The 7403-nt window shown below is 31.3% G+C and overlaps 1 long non-coding RNA gene across 2 annotated transcripts in view; it reads left to right on the plus strand.

Annotated features, from left to right (window-relative positions):
* LOC114074854 overlaps window positions 1-7403 on the plus strand; it is a 21422-nt gene that overhangs the window by 13589 nt on the left and 430 nt on the right. Inside the window, exon 3 of one of the 2 annotated variants that reach the window (XR_003575155.1) lies at window positions 4601-4831. The exons of the other annotated variant lie outside the window; for it this stretch is intronic. This is a non-coding gene — a long non-coding RNA (uncharacterized LOC114074854). Of the gene's footprint in view, window positions 1-4600; window positions 4832-7403 lie in introns of those variants that run through there. 2 annotated transcript variants of the gene reach the window in all.

Consider the following 7403-nt stretch of genomic DNA (forward strand, 5'->3'; position numbering starts at 1 on the left):
AAGTTCAGAGAGTCGATTTCAGTACCCAAATTTCAGAAGTCCAAGTGTTTTGGAACGAGACTCCCTCGACGGCCCGTCGTGCCCATGACGGTCCGTCGTGGGTTCCGTCGACTCACACAGTTTTTCCAGAAATAAAATCTGCTGCTCAAAACGACTAAACAGGTCGTTACAGTTCTGGCAAAGGTCACCTTAGACTTTGTGTATCTGTTTGCGGATTACCTAACTCATGTGCCGTGAATCAGTTTTACCCTCCTCCGTCGGCTGAAGTGTTGTTCACTAAACCTGAATTATAATTTAATACATACCTTCTATATTTCATACTCATTATTTTCATTTAGAAATAAGGATATTTAAGGCCATTAATTAAAGTAGTACAAATTTATAATCTATTTGAAGTTGCATCACTTATACTTTTTTCTGCACCAAAATAGTGTGTATTAATGCTGTATAACTCTTGCATATATAACTTCACATGATATTTTTTAGTATAAAATACACCTACAAGAATGGTACACCTGGCGGTCTTGAACTAGTTGGAATAATTCTTCTTTGACTGTATGGATCAACAGAGCGAGTGTCAATTTATTTCTACCCCTGTTTAAAATTTTGAGTTGAGTATTCACCATTAACTTCAGGTTAGAAATTACAATATGTAAAATGTCCAGTGTTGAATACATGTTTCATTGCATAAACTTATTGTTTGTGCAAATTCTTATTTGGATGGCCACAAATTATGTGTTGTGGAATAAGAAAAAGCCTCGGCCACAGGTGATCAACGAGCAAGGAGAAATTGAGTGCAAGTATAATCATTTTTACACTTTTAATAGTAAATAGAAATGTAAAGATAAGTCATGGATAGAAGAGTTGTATAAATAGAGAAGCTATATATAGAGAGGATTTAACAGGCTTGTTGGAAGAGCTAATTCTTTTTGTTGCTTTAAGCGTAACTCTTTTAATTGTTGTTTTAAATATTGTGTTTGTTCGACCAGAAATTTATTGCTTTAGGAGGTTTATAAATTTTGATTTGTTGTATCTCTATTTTGTTGACAAATAATTAGTACAATCAAATTAATATAATTTGCTATATTGAACCATTTTAATATGCCATTTGACTGTTGCAATAGTCTACCAAACTGTTGCAAATGGTTCAAATAACCATTTTGTGTATGTGCTCCCGATAAAAAGAAATAAGGTACTCTATTCCATTACATACATGGATCGGGTTGAAATCAACCCAGCTATTCGATTCGAGCTATAGAGAAAGGCCCAATTAGACCAAGGATCAGATAGGCAACTGAGTTTCAGTTTCAAAAGGGAGAAAATATGCAATATGCAAGTTGAACCGTTGCTATAGCTTCAAAAAATTTTCCATAAAATGTTATTACAACACATTAGAAACCGTTACATTTGGCAAAAAATTTTTTTCTATAGATAGTCCTATGATCGTTCGTAATTATCTATATAATAAGTTGGTGTTGTCCATCTAGGGCTATTCCTAGGACTATTATCCGGGGTTTTAACTCTTGATGTGCTAGGTTGATATATATCTCCTGTATTTACCTCTTATTTTTTTGGCTTATTTACTTGTTCTAGAATTTCTGTGTATGTTTCGCTTATATCACTTATTTCTGATTTTTGATCGTTCATTATATCTGATTCATTCATTTCGTCTATTTCAAGATTTTCATTTAATTTTCATTTCATCTTATTTATTTCATTAGTCAATTCAAGTTCTTTATCTTTTTCTACTTGTTTTTATTTTTGTTTGTTTTCATATAATAATTTTAGTTTAGCTAATTCTTTTTCTAATTCACTTATTTTTGTATTTTTTAGTTCTTCTAAATGTTGTACTTCCTGTTTTGCTTGTGTTTTTATTTTTTCAATCTCTTTTGATTTATCTATTTCTTCGTTTTCCTTTGTTATGCTTACCATGACTGTTAAACTATCTTCTAATTTTGCTGTTTCCTTTTCTATCATTAAATACAAGTTATTTCCTATTTTTTTATATCGCCTTCCTAAATTTGAAAATATTATTTTTATTACTAATCCATCTTGATTTTCATATGTTTTCTCGTCTATTGCAAATTCTTCTTTATTCATTATGGTTCGTGTTATAGCTTATATCATGTTGTAATTTGTATTCTAGACAATCTATTTGTATTTCTAGCATAAATATAACTTTTCTTTGTGCTAATATTGATTTATTACACTCCTACTAACATATTTTCTTCTAGTCTTTCTTTTCTATGTTTTAACTCTTGTCTTTTTTAAATTATTTTCTCTATCAGTTGTTGCTTATATATTTCTTTGTTCATATTGTTTTTTCAGATAACAAACATATTTATATTCTGTTTTAGAAATTATATTTATCAAAAGGTTTGTTTTGCTAGTATTTGTTTTAGTAAGTTGTAATAGTTCATATTCAATGTATAAGGTTTTTAACTTTTTATGTGTCTTTCGTACTTTTCTTTCTATCTTAGTTTTTGTCATGGTAGTTACTTTATTTGATGTTGGATTATTCTTCATGGTTATAAAAATAAAATATTTTTTTATAGTATTCTTTTTTTAATTAGATCTAATCGTTGTATTTCATTAGCGTTGTTTACAATATATTCTAAATATTTGTTTTCTCTGGTTCTCAAATATTTGTATAAATTTTCAATTAGTAATTTTTTACGTAGTTCTATTTCTTCTTTAGTTTCCTTCCAGAATTGTAAGTATAAATAATCTATCATTGATCTATTGATAATTCTAGATCATCGTATAAATCTATGTCAAAATCATCTGGCATAATTAATTCTGCACAACCTTGGGTTGTTTCTTCGATTATTTCGTATGTCAATAAATTTTCATAAATTGTTCTTTTTATATCAGTATTAAGACCTTTCAATATATAGAGTATTAATATCTCGTAATTAACATCATCTTCTAGTAAATAAGGATTCATTTTAACATGTTTTTGCTAAAAACAATTTATTCCTTCTAACCTTTTAATAGATTATACTTATTTATTATGAAATAAGATTTAATAATCATCTCGTCTGGTCACTACTATGGTTTTCTTCTTTGATCGGTTACCCTAACAGCGCCTCAACTTTGTTTACTCCCCTAAACGACCTTCTTGCCTATCGGTTTCAACTTTAGGATGACATAGTCTGGGCATACTTACTCGCAGGATATTTCCGTAGCAAACTATATAAAGATGGTTATTATAACATTATTAAAACATGATAAATATTTTTAATCAACAAGAGATATTAGGAATAAAACAGTTTAGCTACTCATGAATGTAAATGAGTATACCTGTTTCTGTAGATTTGTTGTTTCTGACTGGTTTTCCATAGCTTTAATTTTGTTAACTAGCTCCGATACCAATTTTAAGGTGGAAGCGCCAAGTTTAAGGTGGAAGCGGATTTCGGAAGAAGAGAGTTGTTGTGAGAAGGGGCCTGTTTTATTATGAGGGAAAACCCTCTATTTATACAAGAAACTTTGGCCAAATGGCCGACACTACTTTAATACTACTTATACATGGCCCTTTTTTATAAGGCCGACGCAAGAAAACAAACGATTTATAATGGCCGACATACTGTTCACTACTTTATTACTTTACATAGTGGCCTTTGCTTTTTTTTTATATATATGGCCGACATTCGTAACTTTATTATCTTTACACATGTCTTCATTCTAGCTGCACTTCTTGGACGTAGTCATCTTCTCCGTCACATTTTGTACATAGGTGGTCTAGATATTTTTGTCCTACTAGTTTGCAGTATCTTGTCATTAGATTTGGAGAAATAAAGCTTTTTCTGATAGCTCTTGTGGTAGGTGTCTGTTCTGGCTTCAGCAAGCTTAGTATCCATTGACGTAATTCCTCCATATCTGCTGCTCTTAGTTCTCTGCAATTGGAGTATATCATTGTCTGGTCTCTGTTGTAATAGCTCCAAATTGCATTTTCGTTTAGGTAGTTGTTTGATAATTCGTTCAATATGGTAGCTATCCCAATAGTCTTTTTGTTTGCATAAAACTCTGGGATATTTACCTTCTGTATTTCTTCTTGTACGTCTATCTTTTCTAGTATTATCATTTCTCTAGTTAAACCTATTTTAATAACTTGTATTGTAGGTTTAATTTCGTCATATAGTATCTCTGCTGTTGCTGAGTAGAACTTTATATAAAATAAAGTTCCTTTAGTTATTCTATTATATTGCAGAAATGCTTTGTGTACCTGTTACAGTATATATTGTACTTAACAGTCCGTAATTGTAGCAGGTTGCTACTAGATTTGAATTTGTACCTGGTTGTGCTATGAGTTTGTTGTACCCTTGTAGGTATTGGGTTATATAATTTTCATTTGGATTTTTGCTATCTTTTGATCTGGGGTTTAGGTTCAAAAAGGTTTGTATCTTGTGTATATTTTCTATATACATTCTGGTAATATGGTTATATGTTTGCTTATGTGAGTCTAGGCTGGCTTTGTAAGTATTTACTTGTGGGGGTACGAATATATCTTTTTGGGTATTTTCTGGAGAGTATGGTTTGGAAAATAGTTTGTTCATATTGGTATTTATATATTTTGTCTTACCTTCTTCCTTTTTTGTAGTTGGTCCTCCTGTAGATGTGCTTCATGTAGCTGCATATATCATTTTGTTATGGGTTTTTAGGTATTTCCCAACGTCACCTTCTAGCTCCGCATGTTTTAAGTCATGCTGCTGACTTTTAACTGTATCTTTTAGTATTTGTACTTCGCTTTCTATCTTTTCCATTTTTTGGAAAAAATAATAAATAGACAATGACAAAATTAGCTATATGCAAAATGTGCTATATAGAAGAATACAGATGTGCATTTAAAGAATATTATTACAAAGCAAGATATGATATAAATGAAGCAAAAGAAATAAGACAACAATATTTTACAAAACTACCAGAACCATTTAGTACAAAAATAATTAAAGATTGGAACAATGAAGGATTTACAGATACTTTAGGAGCTAGAATAAAATTTCTACATCAATGGTTTGTACAATTATGTGAAAACCACAAAAAATTTAAAAATGGAGAAAGTACTAATTAAAAATCTAGCATGTTGTAAAGATAAAACGGCACCACAGTTTGGTTGCACAAATAAATATTATATAAAACAAAGAACTAAACGACACAAAAACTATAGAAAAACCAAAACTAGATATAAATACAAAAAATCAAGACAAAGATATTATGTAAAAAATTATAAAATAAAAAGACTGTATAGACCAGAGAAAACTATCAGAATGTACTTGTTACAACTGCTGAAAGATAGGACACTTAGCTATAGATTGTAAGTTACCTAAAAATCCAAAAAGAAAACAAATTGCAGAAATAATTATAGACAAAGACGAATACATGCAAATAGATTACATAGACTATGAATTAAGTGAAAATGATAGTATATATGAAGTATCGGATATAGAAACTGAAATAGAAAATGAAGAAGAAAATATTGATCTAGATAATGAAGAAGAAATCTAATGTCTGAGAATGACATAAAAATAATATCCAAAGAAGACTATCAAAATGAAGAATTTATCAGAACAAAAAATTATATTTGATAATACAATTTTTGAACAAATAAAAGGAAAAGAATTAGACTTAAGTGTTGAAAAAGTGCTTGAAATACCTATAATAAGAAATTGGTTCAAGAGACAGAAAGATGAATACTATGTAGTTAGCCAGAAAGAACACATAATAGATTGTAAATACACAAAAGGAAAGGCGCAAATACCTATACTAAATCAGAAGATAATAAATAAAGAAATACAAGATATAAAAGCTAAAACACCCATAAAATACGTACACTTAGGAGGAATAGAAATATTGATAAAAGCTTGTTTCAGAGAAGGAATAGACACACCTATTGAAATATATTTAGCAGATGATAGAATTATATACCCTATAGAAAAAAGCGTAATTAGTGCAGTAAAAGGAAACTTAATATACCAAAAATTTAAATTTATAATAAGTGCCAACTACTCAGTAGCATTAACAGATAGAAATATAGATAAATCATTAGTTCTATATTTGAAAATGTCTGGAATAGAACTAGCACCAGGCAGTAAAATATTTACAGCAAGATGTAAAAACTTATATATACTAACAACAAAACATAAAGTAACGGCAAGAAATAATATTGATAAAAGAAAGATAGAAAATCCTTTTGAAAAAATAATTACTATAATAGACAACAATGACTATAGTTACAAAGAAATTGATATAGAAGAAGACTTAGAAATTGTAAAAGAAAGATTGAGTACTTCAAGCGTACCAAATACATTAACAAGAGCTACCTCATCAAGAATGAGCACATCTAAAAGTGTAACGACCTGTTTAGTCGTTTTGAGCAGTAGAGTTTATTCTGGCAATAACTGTCTGGATCGACGGATCCCACGACGGACCGTCATGGGCACGACGGACCGTCGAGGGGGTCTCGTTCCAAAACACTTAGATTCGGAAAAATTGGGTACTGACAACAACTCTCTGAACTTCGCGACGGCATGGCAGGACGGAACGTCGTGGGCACGACGAACCGTCACAGACCCTTTAGTGAAATTTAGTCTCTGAACTTTGTGACGAAAGCAGCAGGACGGACCGTCGCAGGCACGACGGGCCGTCACAGGCTGCGTAACCCTGACTGGGTCGGATTTCTGTTAAATGTTTTAAGGGGCGTTTTGGACTATTCCTGCTTATAATTATAAAGTTAGTGGTTTAATGTTAATAATTCAATTACTTGGGGGTTAAAAGAGATAACCTTGAAACAAATAGTGGGGTATTTTACCATCTTTTATACTTAATTATATGCTAATTAGGGTAAAAGAAAGAGGGTTTGAATAAGAAAAATAGAAAGAACAAGGAGAGGGAGAACGAACGAACGAGAGAGAGGAGAAACGAAGAGGAAAGCAAAGCATTGGGAAAGTAGATTGCTTGATCACAATTCTTCGGTGGAGGTAGGTTATGGTTTATGCTATTTCATAGTAAACTCTTAATAGCGAATGATATGTATTGGGTAGTAATGTAAAGTCTCCTATATTGCTTAATTGTGTGTATGTATGATATGATTACATAATTGTGATGAATTAGCATGATGAGGCTGTTGAACCTTAAACCTTAAAATCTTTTGTTAATGATGATGCCTTGGTATAAAAGAAGGCTTGATGAACTAAAAGATTGTGAGTAGTGGATCAGGTGTCACGTTCCGACAACAGGATAGTATATGGATAGAAGTGTCACGTTCCTACACCAGGATAGTATATGGATCGGAGTGTCACGTTCCGACACCAGGATAGTAATGGATCGGAGTGTCATGTTCCGACACCAGGATAGTATATGGATTAGAGTGTCACGTTCCGGCACCAGGATAGTAAATGGATCGG

Source organism: Solanum pennellii, chromosome 11 (genome assembly GCF_001406875.1).
Source record: "Solanum pennellii chromosome 11, SPENNV200".
Taxonomy (NCBI): domain Eukaryota; kingdom Viridiplantae; phylum Streptophyta; class Magnoliopsida; order Solanales; family Solanaceae; genus Solanum; species Solanum pennellii.